This window comes from Hordeum vulgare, chromosome 7H (genome assembly GCF_904849725.1).
Source record: "Hordeum vulgare subsp. vulgare chromosome 7H, MorexV3_pseudomolecules_assembly, whole genome shotgun sequence".
NCBI classification, from domain to species: domain Eukaryota; kingdom Viridiplantae; phylum Streptophyta; class Magnoliopsida; order Poales; family Poaceae; genus Hordeum; species Hordeum vulgare.
The window spans coordinates 63,233,153-63,247,321 of record NC_058524.1 but is presented as its reverse complement, the minus strand read 5'-3'; the positions used below and the strand labels follow the sequence as shown (position 1 = coordinate 63,247,321).

The following is a 14,169-nucleotide window of genomic DNA, read 5'->3' as shown; positions in this document are numbered from 1 at the left end:
TAAAGGTGAGGATCATCCCAAAAGTAATGTCTCAAGTCAAAGAAGAATTTCTTCTTTTGCTGGTACGTGAAACTAGGTGGTATGTATTTGGCAACGATATAGTTTGCACAATCAGCATACCACGGTGCACTACGTGAAGCATTGATGGCATTCAATTGCTCATCAGGAAAGCTATCATCAATAGGTTGTGGGTCATCAAGAACGTTCTCCAACCTAGACAAGTTATCTGCTACTAGGTTGTCAGCACCCTTTCTGTCAACAACGTGCAAATCAAATTCTTGTAGCAAGAGAACCCATCTGATAAATCTAGGTTTAGCACCACACAAGACTTCAACATCCCTAACAATTCCCACAGGGCAGATAGTATATGTATTGGCAAGCTGAATAGTGACATCAATAGGCTCTATCTCAACAGGTGCAATCTTGTCTTTAATTTCATCATATAAGGATTGAGGTATTGCACTAACACTAGGACCCACGTCACATAAACCATGATAACAATGATCTCATATCTTAACAGAAACAACAAGCGTGCCAACAACATGCCTATGCTTGTCTCTAGCGTGAGGTTTAGCAATTTTAGCAGCATCTTCAGAGAAGTGAATATTATGTCCATCAACATCGTCGGACGGAAGATCTTTGATAATAGCAATGTTAGGTTCAACTCTAATTTTCTCAGGGGGTGTAGGTGTTCTAATATTGCCTCTATGTATCACAGTTGAAGCTTTAGAATGATCCTTTATCCTAACAGGGAAAGGTGGTTTCTCAATGTAAGCACTGGGAACCACAGGATCATTATAGGCAATGACTTTCTCTTCAACTGGAGTGGGTTTAACTACATTGACTTATAAGGGAGGATGATATTTAACACACTTCTCTTTGGGGAGATCAATATGAGCAGCAAAGGATTCACACAATGAAGCTACTATCTCAGAGTCAAGTCCATACTTAGCGCTAAAGTCACAAAAAGTATTTGTTTCAACAAAGGATTTAACGCAATCAAATTTGAAATTCATACCTGACTCCTTACCTTCTTCAAGCTCCCAATCTTCAGAGTTGCGTTTAATTTTCTCCAATAAATTCCATTTGAAGTCAATATCTCTCTTCATAAAAGAACCGGTACAAGAAGTGTCAAGCAAGGTGCGATCATCATGAGAAAGCCGAGCATAGAAGTTCTGAATGATAATTTCTCTCGAGAGCTCATGATTGGGGCATGAATATAACATTGATTTAAGCCTCCCCCAAGCTTGAGCGAGGCTTTCTCTGTCATGAGGCCAAAAATTATAAATATAATTCCGATCACAATGTACTAAATGCATACGATAAAACTTTTGATGAAATTCCAACTTCAGCCGATTGTAGTCCCATGATCCAGTATCATAACATAGCCTATATCATGTCAACGCCTTATCCTTCAAAGATAAAGGAAAGACCTTCTTCTTGACCTCATCCTCGGACAAACCTGCAAGATTAAATAAACCACAAACTTCATCTACATAGATTAGATGCAAGTCTGGATGTGATGTTCCATCTCCTGTAAAAGGATTAGCTAGCAGTTTCTCAAGCATACCCGAAGGAAATTCAAAGCAAATATTTTCAGTAGGTGCAGCAGGTTGAGGAGCAACTCTTTGTGCTTCCGTTCGATGTGAAGATACCCCGAACAAGTCCCTCAAAGGATTAGTATCCACAGTGACAAGTGACAATAAATTTCAGCACACTATATGAATGTTTCCTTACCAAGTTCCACTTACCAAAGGTGCTTCACTCCCCGGCAACGGCGCCAGAAAATTTTCTTGATGACCCACAAGTATAAGGTATCAATCGTAGTCCTTTCGATAAGTAAGAGTGTCGAACCTAACGAGGAGCAGAAGGATCTGACAAGTGGTTTTCAGCAAGGTAAATTCTGCAAGCACTGAAATTATCGGTAACAAGTGATTGTGTGGTGAGATGATTCGTAGCAAGCAACAAGTAAAAAAAGTAGCAACGGTGCAGCAAGGTGGCCCAATACCTTTTGTAGCAAGGGACAAGCCTGGACAAAGTCTTATAGGAGGAAAAACGCTCCCGAGGACACACGGGAATTTCTGTCATGCTAGTTTTCATCATGTTCGTATGATTCGCGTTTGTTACTTTGATAGTTTGATATGTGGGTGGACCGACGCTTGGGTACTTCCCTTACTTGGACAAGCATCCCACTTATGATTAACCCCTCTCACAAGCATCCGCAACTACAAATAAGAATTAAGACAAAGTCTAACCATAGCATTAAACTAGTGGATCCAAATCAGCCCCTTACGAAGCAACGCATAAACTAGGGTTTAAGCTTCTGTCACTCTAGCAACCCATCATCTACTTACTACTTCCCAATGCCTTCCTCAAGGCCCAAATAATGGTGAAGTGTTATGTAGTCGACGTTCACATAACACCACTAGAGGAAAAACAACATACAACACATCAAAATATCGAACGAATACCAAATTCACATGACTATTATTAGCATGACTTATCCCATGTTCTCAGGAACGAAAGTAACTACTCACAAAGCATAATCATATTCATGACCAGAGAGGTAATGAGTAGCATCAAGGATCTGAACATAAACTCTTCCACCAAGTAATCCAACTAGCATCAACTACAAAGAGTAATTAACACTACTAGCAACCTTACAAGTACCAATCGGAGTCGCGAGACGGAGATTGGTTACAAGAGATGAACTAGGGTTTGGAGATGAGATGGTGCTGATGAAGATGTTGATGGTGACGAGTCCCCTCTAATGAGAGGAGTGTTGGTGATGACGATGGTGATGATTTCCCCCTCCGGGAGGGAAGTTTCCCCGGCAGGATCGTCCTGCCGGAGCTCTAGATTGGTTCTGCTCAAGTTCCGCCTCATGGCGGCGGCGAATCCACGAAAAAGCTCCTCCTTGATTTTTTCCTGGACGAAACCCTTCATATAGCTGAAGAGGGGGGCAGTGGGCGAGCAGGCTGCCCACAAGCCCCCTAGATGCGGCCAGGGGGGTGGCCGCGCCTAGCAGGCTTGTGGCCACCTACTGGCGCCCCTCTGGCGCTTCTTCGGCCCAGTATTTTTTATAAATCCGGAAAAAATAATCGTTGATTTTTACGGCGTTTGGAGTTGCGCAGAATAGGTATCTCAAACTTGCTCCAATTTCTGGCCAGAATTCCAGCTGCCGGCATTCTCCCTCTTCATGTAAACCTTGCAAAATAAGAGAGAAAAGGCATAAGTATTGTACCGTGAAGTGAAATAACAGCCCAAGAAGCGATAAATATCAACATGAAAACATGATGCAAAATGGACGTATCACCCCCCGAGGACGCGGAGGGGTCCCTCCCACGCCTAGTGGAAGCCCTATGCTCTGTGCTGGGGGGAGATGGCGGCGGGGATTAGCCTAGGGACCGGACGCGGCATTTGCTTGCTTTTTCTTGGAGCTTGAGTTATCCTCTGTTGGACTTAAATTTGTCGATTTCAAAAGTTGATGTTTGAAAAACAAAAAGGGGGGAGGGGAATTTTCTCTTGCGCTTTCTCATTTCGACGGCTTTGAAGCCTCCTTTTCTGGATGACATTTTCTGAGGAGTTGAACGCTCCGCGCCACCCCTAGGCGCCAAGGAGCGTGAAAGCAAGGACTTGCCATCCCAGGGGCAAACATTTTCAGCGGTCGACCCCCGCTCGGGGCCCCGGATCGAAGCACGATACCATCACAAAGAGTCTCGAGAGGCCTCAGGGCGCCCTGGGCGATGACCAAAGGGACGGAATGGGGAATCGCTCGAGTGCCAAAGGGGGCTCCTCGGCACCGCTTCAGGAGCCTTACCGGTCATAAGGCCACTCGCCACCCCTGGTGCCGTCTTGGAGCTCCAGTCGGTGTCGGGGGTGGCAGGTCCCCGCCCCGTGAAGTGCGTCGAACCTAACGGCGAAGGGGAAATGTGCGGTACCGGGGTCTGTTGATGTAGAGCGGCTTGAGTGTCAAGGGGGGCTCCTGAGCAACATGCCTCAGGGGCCTTACTGGTCGCAAAGCCACCCGGCCACCCAGGTGTCGCCCATGTCGGCACCCAGGGCTTCGGGGCTTTGCCCCATGAGGAACAACCATGGTAACGGGTTCGCCTCACGGCGGCCGGAAAATGTGCGGGACCGGGACCCGCAGACTTAGAGTGCCCAAAGGGTCTCCACCCCGACCCACCGACAAAGCAAGAGCTACTTAGGAGGAGCTGCGGAAGGGACCGGCGCAAAACCACGAGCTAAGTACCCCGCAGGCTCAGACGGGGGCCATCTGGTTTTGCGTCGAACCAAGAACGAAATAAAAACACGCGTACTAACGAAAAGATGCGGGGCCTAAGGACTAAGCTGCGGCAAGGAACGAGGCCATCGACCAAGCGTGCAGCGGCACAAACAATGTCTCGGAAGGATGGGACCTCTCCTGAGGGCCCTAGCCGCCGTTGCCCCGATCAACGACTGGGCCAGCGACGGACCCTATGCAAGAAAGCCAAGCCGCAATGAGTACCAGCGAGTAAGCCATCGATTCAAGAGCAAAAGGAAAAAGAAAGAACGGCGAAAGTAACATACAAAAGTCTAACGCCCGACATGGTAGAGCGCCCGACATGGTAGAGTTTATGGTCCAACATTATTTATTTTTTTGCGGAAGAAAATAAAATTCATGGTCCAACATTACAGGGGCAGGAAAACAGAAGCTCGGGACGCCTAGGGCGAGAGGCGCCGACACAGTCCTTGGTGCCGACAGGCTCAGAGTCGAAGCCCTCCTCCTCACTGAGGTGTACCCGCTCCGGCTGCGCACGCAGGGCGGCAGCTTCGGCGTGGCCATCAAGAGCGTGATGAACGCGGGCGTGTCCATGACCTTCGTCACCCTGTACAAGGCGATCACCATCGGCGGCGCCTTCTGTTAGATAAAACGAGATCAACGAGGCACGAGAGACACGGATTTTTACGTGGAAACCCTTGCGGGAGAAAACCACGGACGCACGAAGGCGCAATCACTATGAGGAGGAGTATTACAAGCACGAGACGACAGACAGTCTTTAGGTGCGACTACATGGAGTATATATGAGGGGCAATACATAAGAGTCCTTGGAGGACAAGTAAACGAGTTGTACTCGTACGCGTCGGTACCAACGCAAAGGCCCACACCGATTGTACTACGTCTAGTCCAATACGGTAGAATTTGGATCACAATTTAACAATCTCCACCTTGAGCCAAATTCCCTCCAGTAGTCGAAGAAAGTGAATAACTCCATCCAAATCAGCTTAAACACCTCGTGCGTCAAAGTCCATAGGACTAGTGAGAAATACCAACTAAGCCTGAGCAAAGCTCAAACTTATTGGTAGGAACTGGCTTTGTCATCATATCAGCTGGATTATCATGAGTACTTATCTTGCATACTTTCAAATCACCTTTAGCAACAACATCTCGAACATAGTGAAATCTGACATCAATGTGTTTTGTTCTCTCGTGATACATTGGATTCTTTGTAGATATATAGCACTTTGACTGTCAGAAAATATGGTAGGGCAAGATGAATCTCCACAAAGCTCAGTGTACAAACCTTTCAACCAGACAGCTTCTTTGCATGCCTCAGAAATAGCCATATACTCGGCATCAGTAGTGGAACAAGCCACAATAGACTGCAAAGTTGCTCTCCAACTCACAGCACAACCACCAATGGTGAAAACATAACCTGTGAGCGATCTTCTCTTATCCAAATCACCAGCAAAATCAGAATCAACAAAACCAACAAGTCCATCTCCAGTTTTCCCAAACTGTAAATAAGCATTAGAAGTACCTCGCAGGTATCTGAAAATCCACTGAACTGCATTCCCATGCTCTTTTCCAGGATTAGCCATGTATCTACTAACAACACTCAGTGCATAAGATAAATCCGGACGAGAACAAACCATGGCATACATAAGTGAACCAACTGCACTTGAATAGGGAACTCTAGACATGTACTCAATATCTGCATCTGACTCAGGACATAAGGCTGATGATAATTTGAAGTGTGCAGCTAATGGAGTACTTACAGGCTTGGCATTATGCATATTAAAATGACGAAGAACTTTATCAATATATCCCTTCTGACTGAGATATAATTTTCCAGATGGTCTATCTCTGGATATTTCCATGCCAAGTATTTTCTTTGCTGCACCCAAATCCTTCATCTCAAATTCATTACTCAATTGCTTCTTTAGTTCATCAATCTCTGACATCCTCTTTGCAGCAATTAACATATCATCAACATAAAGGAGCAAATAAATAGTTGAACCATTGACAGTTTTCAAATAAACACAGCTATCATAATTAGACCGATTGAAACCTTGAGAGAGCATAAAGGTGTCAAATCTCTTGTACCACTGTCGAGGGGATTGCTTCAATCCATAAAGAGATTTCTTTAACTTACAGACAAGCTTTTCTTTTCCAGAAATAACAAAACCTTCAGGTTGTTCCATACAAATATCCTCTTCTAATTCTCCATGTAAGAATGCAGTTTTAACATCCAATTGTTCAAGCTCAAAATCATTCATGGCAACAATACTAAGTAAAGTGCGAATAGAGCTATGCTTCACAACAGGAGAAAAGACTTCGTTATAGTCAATACCTGGAATTTGGCTATAACCTTTAGCAACTAACCTTGCTTTATATCTTGTCTCATCATTGGGAGAAACACCTTCTTTTATCTTGAAAACCCACTTACAACGAATAGGTTTCTTCTCTCTAGGTAATCTTACCAAATCCCAAGTGCCATTCTTTTCAAGTGATTCCATCTCATCATGCATAGCAGTCATCCACTTATTACTATCACCAGAAATAATAGCCTCGGAATATGAAGAAGGCTCAGCATTACCTTCAATTTCTTCTGCAACAGATAAAGCAAAAGAAACAATATTGCACTCCTCAATTAACCTCTCAGGTGCATTAATACCCCGCCTAACTCTGTCACGTGCGAGATTCCAACTGGGTGGAACAATAGGCTGATTTGGAGTGACATGTTCATCATCAAAGACGGGTTCATCATGTGCATAAACATTTTCCTTATCAGAAGTATCACCTGAATCAATAACATGCTCCACCTGAACAGTAGGCTGCTGAACAGTAGACTGCTCTTCACTCTCAATTGGAACATTAGTAGATGCAACATCATGTAACATAGCAGATTCATTAAAGATAACGCTCCTGCTAATAACAATCTTTTGTGTTTCAGGATTCCACAATTTAAAACCTTTAACACCAGATTTGTAACCAAGAAAGATGCACTTAACAGCCCTAGGCTCCAACTTCCCATTATCAACATGAGCATAAGCAGTGCAACCAAAAACTCTCAACTGTGAATAATCAGCAGGTGAACCAGACCATACCTCAATTGGAGTTTTCTTATTAAGAGGAATAGATGGTGAACGGTTGATGAGATAACAAGCAGTGGAAGCGGCCTCAGCCCAAAAACGCCTATGCAAACCTGCATTGGACAACATGCAACGGGCTCTGGAAATAATGGTCTTGTTCATACACTCAGCAACACCGTTTTGTTGAGGAGTATAAGGAACGGTGTGGTGTCTGACAATGCCTTCAGACTTGCAATAATTCCCAAATTTCTTAGAACAGAATTCCATACCATTATCAGTGCGAAGTATTTTTACCTTCTTTTCAGTTTGTCTCTCAATCATAATCTTCCACTCCTTAAAAGCTGAGAAAGCTTGCCATTTATGCTTCAAGAAATAAGGCCAAACCTTTCTCGAATAATCATCAATAATAGTCAACATGTAACGAGCACCACCTAATGACCTTTTGCGAGATGGTCCCCATAAATCAGAATGCACATAATCAAGAATACCTTCAGTTGTATGAGTCGAAGTGTTGAACTTCACCCTCTTGTGCTTGCCGAAGATACAATGCTCACAAAATTTCAATTTACCAGTTTGGTATCCTTTAAGAAGACCTCTCTTATTTAACTCTGCCAAACCAAGTTCACTCATATGTCCAAGACGCATATGCCAACGGTTAGAAGCATCACAACCAGAATTCTTTGAAATAACTGGAGTAGCGTTACCTGAAACGGTAGAACCTCGAAGGTAGTAAAGACCATTGGTCGAACTTAAGTCACCTTTCATCACAATGAGAGAACCTTTGGTGACCTTCAAAACGCTATCTCCACCTGAATACTTGTACCCCTTTGCATCAAGGGCACTCACAGAGATAAGATTTCTCTTCATCTTCGGAATATACCGAACATCTGTCAAAGTTCTGATTGTGCCATCAAACATCTTGATTCGAATGGAACCAATGCCTTCAATCTTGCATGGTGAATTATCAAAACCCAAAACAGAACCAACAACAGTAGTAGAATCAAAAGTAGTAAACCAATCTCTATGCGGGCACATATGAAAAGTACATGCAGTGTCAAGTACCCACTCATCATTGGTCTCAGCACATCCAGCAATAACAACAAGAGCATCATCGGAACTTTCATCACGAGCAACATTAGCAGAATTTTCACCTTGTTTGTTACCTTTCGGTTTGTATGTGCCATTCCTCTTTTCCTTGTTCTGCAACTTGAAACATTCTGAGATGTCATGCCCGTCTCTCTTGCAATACCTGCAAGACTGCTTCTTGTCTCTAGATTGCGACCGGCCCCTCTGGCCGTTCTTACTTTTGCCACGGTTTCCATTATGTGAGCTCTTCTCCTTTGCCCTGCCACGAACAGATAATCCCTCGGCTTGGGATGAACTCGAACCATCATGAGGCACCATTAATTTCATCTTCTCCTTAGAGTTCAAAGCTTCATAAACTTCATCAAGCGTGAGAGTATCACGACTGTATAATATGGTGTCTCGAAAATTGGTATAAGAACTTGGCAACGAACAAAGTAACATTAAAGCAGTATCTTCTTCATCATACGTAACCTCCATTGCAGCTAGATCGGATATGATCTCTTTAAATTCTGAAATATGATTCAAAACGTTACCTCCCTCGGGTAACCTGTGCATGAATAATTTTTGCTTCAAATGCATCTTGCTGGTGAGATCTTTAGTCATGCAAATCCCTTCCAGCTTTAACCATGGAGCGGCGGCAGTTTTCTCGCTCAAAACTTCCTGCAAAATATTATTATGCAAATGAAGTTGAATTTGTGACAAAGCCTTACGATCCCTTCTTTTCTTCTCAGCAGTCCAATCCTCAATTCTATTCTTCCCAAAACTATCCAGTGCATCATCATAGTCGGCCTGCGCCAACAACGCCCACATCTTGACTTGCCATAGGGTAAACCTTGTGTCACAGTCCAGCAGCGGAAGATCGTACTTCATGGATGCCATGAGTAGATAAATCTGTGTACACAAAGTAGTACAAGCCGGTAGAAAAATTCTTGACAGAATTAATATGCGGATCAAAGAATTATTGAAAAAATAGCACCTGGTAGTATTGGGCAGTGGATGTAGCAATTGGGATGACAAAGTCAAACTAATAACCAGGCTTGGCCTTCACGTGTGTATGAGAGAGAGATTAGATCTCGATTCCTTGTCACCTGGTAGCTACGAAGTGATGGCTGATCAATCGTGTAGTAACAGTGGAACAACCGCGGCCCTTGGAACTTGAAGCAACCAACAGCGGCAGCACTCGGCGACTTGCAGCCTATAGCGGCAACGGCGGATTTATACGGCCTGGTGTACAGCGGCTCGACGGATACGGCTGATATGGACACGTACGGACAGAACACTAGTCGGAGTCGGCTCCTGAGTCCTGACGCGCACAGCACGCCCTGTCGATCTCGCCTTCGCGTACGATGCAGCAGCGAAAATCGAATTCCAGTCGGAATCGACGGAACGCCCGGCGGCAGATGTAACCTTAGCTTCTCTCGTCTCAAACGAATCTCGTATCTATAGAACATCAGCTCTGTATACCACTTGTTAGATAAAACGAGATCAACGAGGCACGAGAGACACGGATTTTTACGTGGAAACCCTTGCGGGAGAAAACCACGGACGCACGAAGGCGCAATCACTATGAGGAGGAGTATTACAAGCACGAGACGACAGACAGTCTTTAGGTGCGACTACATGGAGTATATATGAGGGACAATACATAAGAGTCCTTGGAGGACAAGTAAACGAGTTGTACTCGTACGCGTCGGTACCAACGCAAAGGCCCACACCGATTGTACTACGTCTAGTCCAATACGATAGAATTTGGATCACAATTTAACACCTTCTTCCTCTTTGCGGGCCTGGCGGTGGTCGCTGCCGCCTTCTTCTACTTCTTCTGCCCGGAGACGCAGGGCAGGGCCCTTGAGGAGATCGAGGAGGTGTTCAGCCGAGGCTGGCGCGCGCGGCAGAGGCAGCAGGCGCCGTCGCCGTCGTCGGTGGAGCTGCCGGTGCCTGACAGCAAGGCGCGGCCGTAATCACTGATGGCATGCTGGTAGTATTCATGTAGTAGTGTTTGATGATCTGTGCCGGAGTTCGCATGCCCGTATGACATGAACTGTTCAGGAGATGGACAAATGAATTGTCCTCGTGTGATTTTAGCGATTATAGTGCTGCACTGTGGAGGGTTTAACTTTAAACATGACAATAACGTAGCAGTACTGTATATATATAGTAGCTGTCGTAAGTCTTGCCAAGACTTTTTCATATCCATCTTTTAACTCTGAAAAGCATTTGCTCTTATGATATCTTGTCTGGAACTACCACAAGTCCTAAAAAGTATACTCTCCACTGCAAACCAAATGAAATTCTAACTTAGTTCTAAGGGCACATATCTACGCCGGCGCGCTGGCCGAAACTTTCGACCGGTTGCACACGAGTCATCAGATTGAACCCTGTTGGCCGTCAGATCGAGTCATGCAGCAAAAATCGTCGATGATAGCAAAAACAAGCAGCGATTTCGGCCACGGATGCAGCAAAAACATGGTTGCAGCAAAATCATCATCGTCCTCACGCGAGGTCGCATCACCGCCTTGATGGATATAACAAAAAAGTTCATCGGTAGTAGCAAAATGCAACTATAGTTGCAGCAAAAATTCAGCTCAGCCGTCACTAGATCGCAGTTGCACCTTGATGGATGTAGCAAAAAAGTTAGACGGTAGTAGCAAACCGCAACTATGGTTACAGCTTTCCTTGCCGGGAAGAGCCGATTGAAGCTTTCTCTGTTAATGGTTGAAGCTTTTTAGATGTCGGTTGCAACACTTGTATACGCACGAGCCCGGTCATGGCATCAGACGACGAGGACGACAGGCGGCGGCTGAAACCGACGGAGCGAGCGGCCGATGGGGACGGGAACCGATGATGCAGGCAGTCGACGGGGGCATGCACTAGCGGTGCTAGCGGTGGCGCGCACGGGCGACAGCAGCGCGGGGGCGGCAGTAGCAGCTGCGCGGGGCCGTCAAATCCAGATGGATCGCGCAGGTCGCGCGTGACCGGCCCGAGCGTTCCGCCGACGCACCGGCTATAAATGTTTCCCTAGTTTTAGATAAAAACGTCTTTTTATTTAACTAAGTATGTACATAAATATATCTATATCTATACCTACGAAAAATCTTAACTCGGAACGTCAATATAAGACAGTTGTGAGCGAATGCCTTCTCTCTCGTTGGATACGGTTGCACGTATCTTGATGCAGGATTTGAGCCATGTCAGATTTTTGAAGTAGTTGGCTATGAATAAAGGATTCAACTATGTGGCGGCGCCGCATGCTGGTGCTCCCATACGGCGGCTCGCATGGATATGTATCACGTAAAGATTCTCTTCAATGCTTGAAATTCAAAAAGTTTTATCTTCAAAACCGTTAATTCAATCGATGATTTGTTTTCATCGTTGACTTTGTCGCGACAAGATCTTCGAAACTAGATCCCATGTCGACATGTTTCGACAAACTTTTTTTCCTTCCGTAATTGCTACATTGTTTCACTCATTTGCTATATCATTAACCACTCACTTGCCCAATAAAAATAACTTAATTGCCATATTTTTTTATGTCGTTTCGTGCAAAGATTGTCGATGCTTATAAATGCAGTCCCCAAAATGTTTTGATGTGTTTGTCATTTTTATTCTACTAAGTTGTCATGTGATCTCATAAAGCTTGTAGGTGCTTATAAAATTACAGTTGCCACATATATTTTTTGTGCTTGTCATTTTAATCCTACCTTGTTATTATATTGTCCCATACAACTTGTCAGTCATTGTAAAAAAAATAGTTGTCACGGTGTTTGTTGTGCTTATCTGTTGAATTTTATCCTCAGTTGTTATGTTGTGTGGTAATAAAAGGACATTTGATTGTTCTGAAATGTAGTTGTGGTAGTGTTTTGTTTTGCCGGTCAGTTAAATTCTACTCAAATGACATTCTTTTATATCATGTATAATGAAATCTATTACAAGGCTTTCGTACGAAACAACATTAAAAAGTGACAATCAAGTTATTTTTTTTAGGCAAGTAAGTGGTTAATAATATGGCAAGTGGGTCAAAAAATGTGGTAAGTATGAACAGAAAAAAAAGTTGACGAAACATATCGACATGGGATCTAATTTCAAAGAACTCGTTGCGAGAAAGCCAATGATGAAAACCATCATCGATTGAACTAACAGTTCTATAGATAAAACCTTTTGAATTTGAAACATCAAAACGGAATCGCAGTTATCCTCCCGCCGCACGCCAACTCAGCCCTGGACACTCTATCAATTAGATTTTCCCATGAATAAATAAGAGCGAACATGTTAGTAATCTCAACAATACACAGCTATCTTAGCGGCTCCCAACGCGCCCTTGCAGCTAGGATGGCTGAGACTAGTAACGGGATGACATGGCATGAATTGATAGGAATAAACTGAAGGGCCCACTTCCACTAAAAATCAGGGAAGGGAGGGGGGCAGTAATGCTCCGTAAACCGTTCGTGTGTCTAGGATTTTCGTTTTTCACCAGATGTCATTTTATTGTTGAAATTGTTTACATGGAAGTTTTATAGAATTTTGAACTAGGTCAGAACGCGTTTTAAATACGTTTTCCCTTTTTCAGCTTTTTGTACCTGGCATTTTTAAGAAATGACATTTCTTATTTGTTAACTACATGGTTGTTTCATAGAATTTTGAACTAGGTTAGATGGCTTTTAAAAACACCTTTCCCCCTTTTAAATTTTTTTGTACATGGCATTTTTTTAATGAAGAGATGACATTTTTTATTTGTTAAATACATTGTAGTTTTATAGAATTTTGAACTAGGTCAAATGGCGTTTTTAACATGTTTTCTCCATTTTTAGTGTTTTTGTAGATGGCATTTTTTTAATTAAGAGATGGCATTTTTTATTTTTTTTAAGTACATGGTAGTTCTATAGGAATTTGAACTATGTCACATAGTGTTTCAAACACTCCCCCCCCCCCTTTTAGTTATTTTGTACATGACATTTTTTAGTTAAGAGATGGCATTTTATTATTGAAGTACATGGTAGTTTTATAGAATTTTGAACTAGGTCAGATGCCGTTTTGAACACTTTTTCCTCTTTTTTAGTTCTTTTGTACATGGCATTTTTCTAAATTAAGAGATGGTGTTTTTAATTTATTAAGAGATGGCATTTTTTTATTAAAAGATAGTTTTTTCTCTACTCCTAAAAGGGAGTCCATAGTTCGTTCCATTCGTTCGCACGCAACCATTAATGCCCAAAAGTTGTGTCAGCTATCTTTTATAAAACTCTTACACATATACATGCACTTAATTATAAAACCAGTTAATTTAGAAAGTATAATCGAGCATTGGGTGGAAGGATCACATTAACTATGCATAGTATAATTCTTTGGACTAGGATCACATTAGTCATGAAGAGTATCAATATTTAGACAAAAAGATCATATTAAATATAGAAATCATTATTGAGTATTTGACAAATGGATCAATTTAATTACAAAAAGTATTATTTTTTAACAGGATAATATCGCTAATTATAAAAAGTATCATCGAGTGTTGAACGTAAGGATCACGTTAATTGGAGAGAGTATCGTTCTTTGGACGTGAGTATAAAATTGATCGTAAAGCATCATCCAGACTTGAACCGGAGAATAACGTTAAATATGTAAAGCATCACCCAATTATTAATGCAAAAAACAATTTGCAAACCAAGCACCAATAATATGCCCTAGAGGCAATATGCCCTAGAGGCAATTCTAGCATGGATAATATGCCCT

At 43.1% G+C, this 14,169-nt stretch overlaps 1 pseudogene; it reads left to right on the top strand.

Annotated features, from left to right (window-relative positions):
• Window positions 1-4,048: 4,048 nt before the first annotated feature.
• Window positions 4,049-10,545, top strand: LOC123408290 (annotated as a pseudogene).
• The last annotated feature ends 3,624 nt before the right edge of the window (window positions 10,546-14,169 follow it).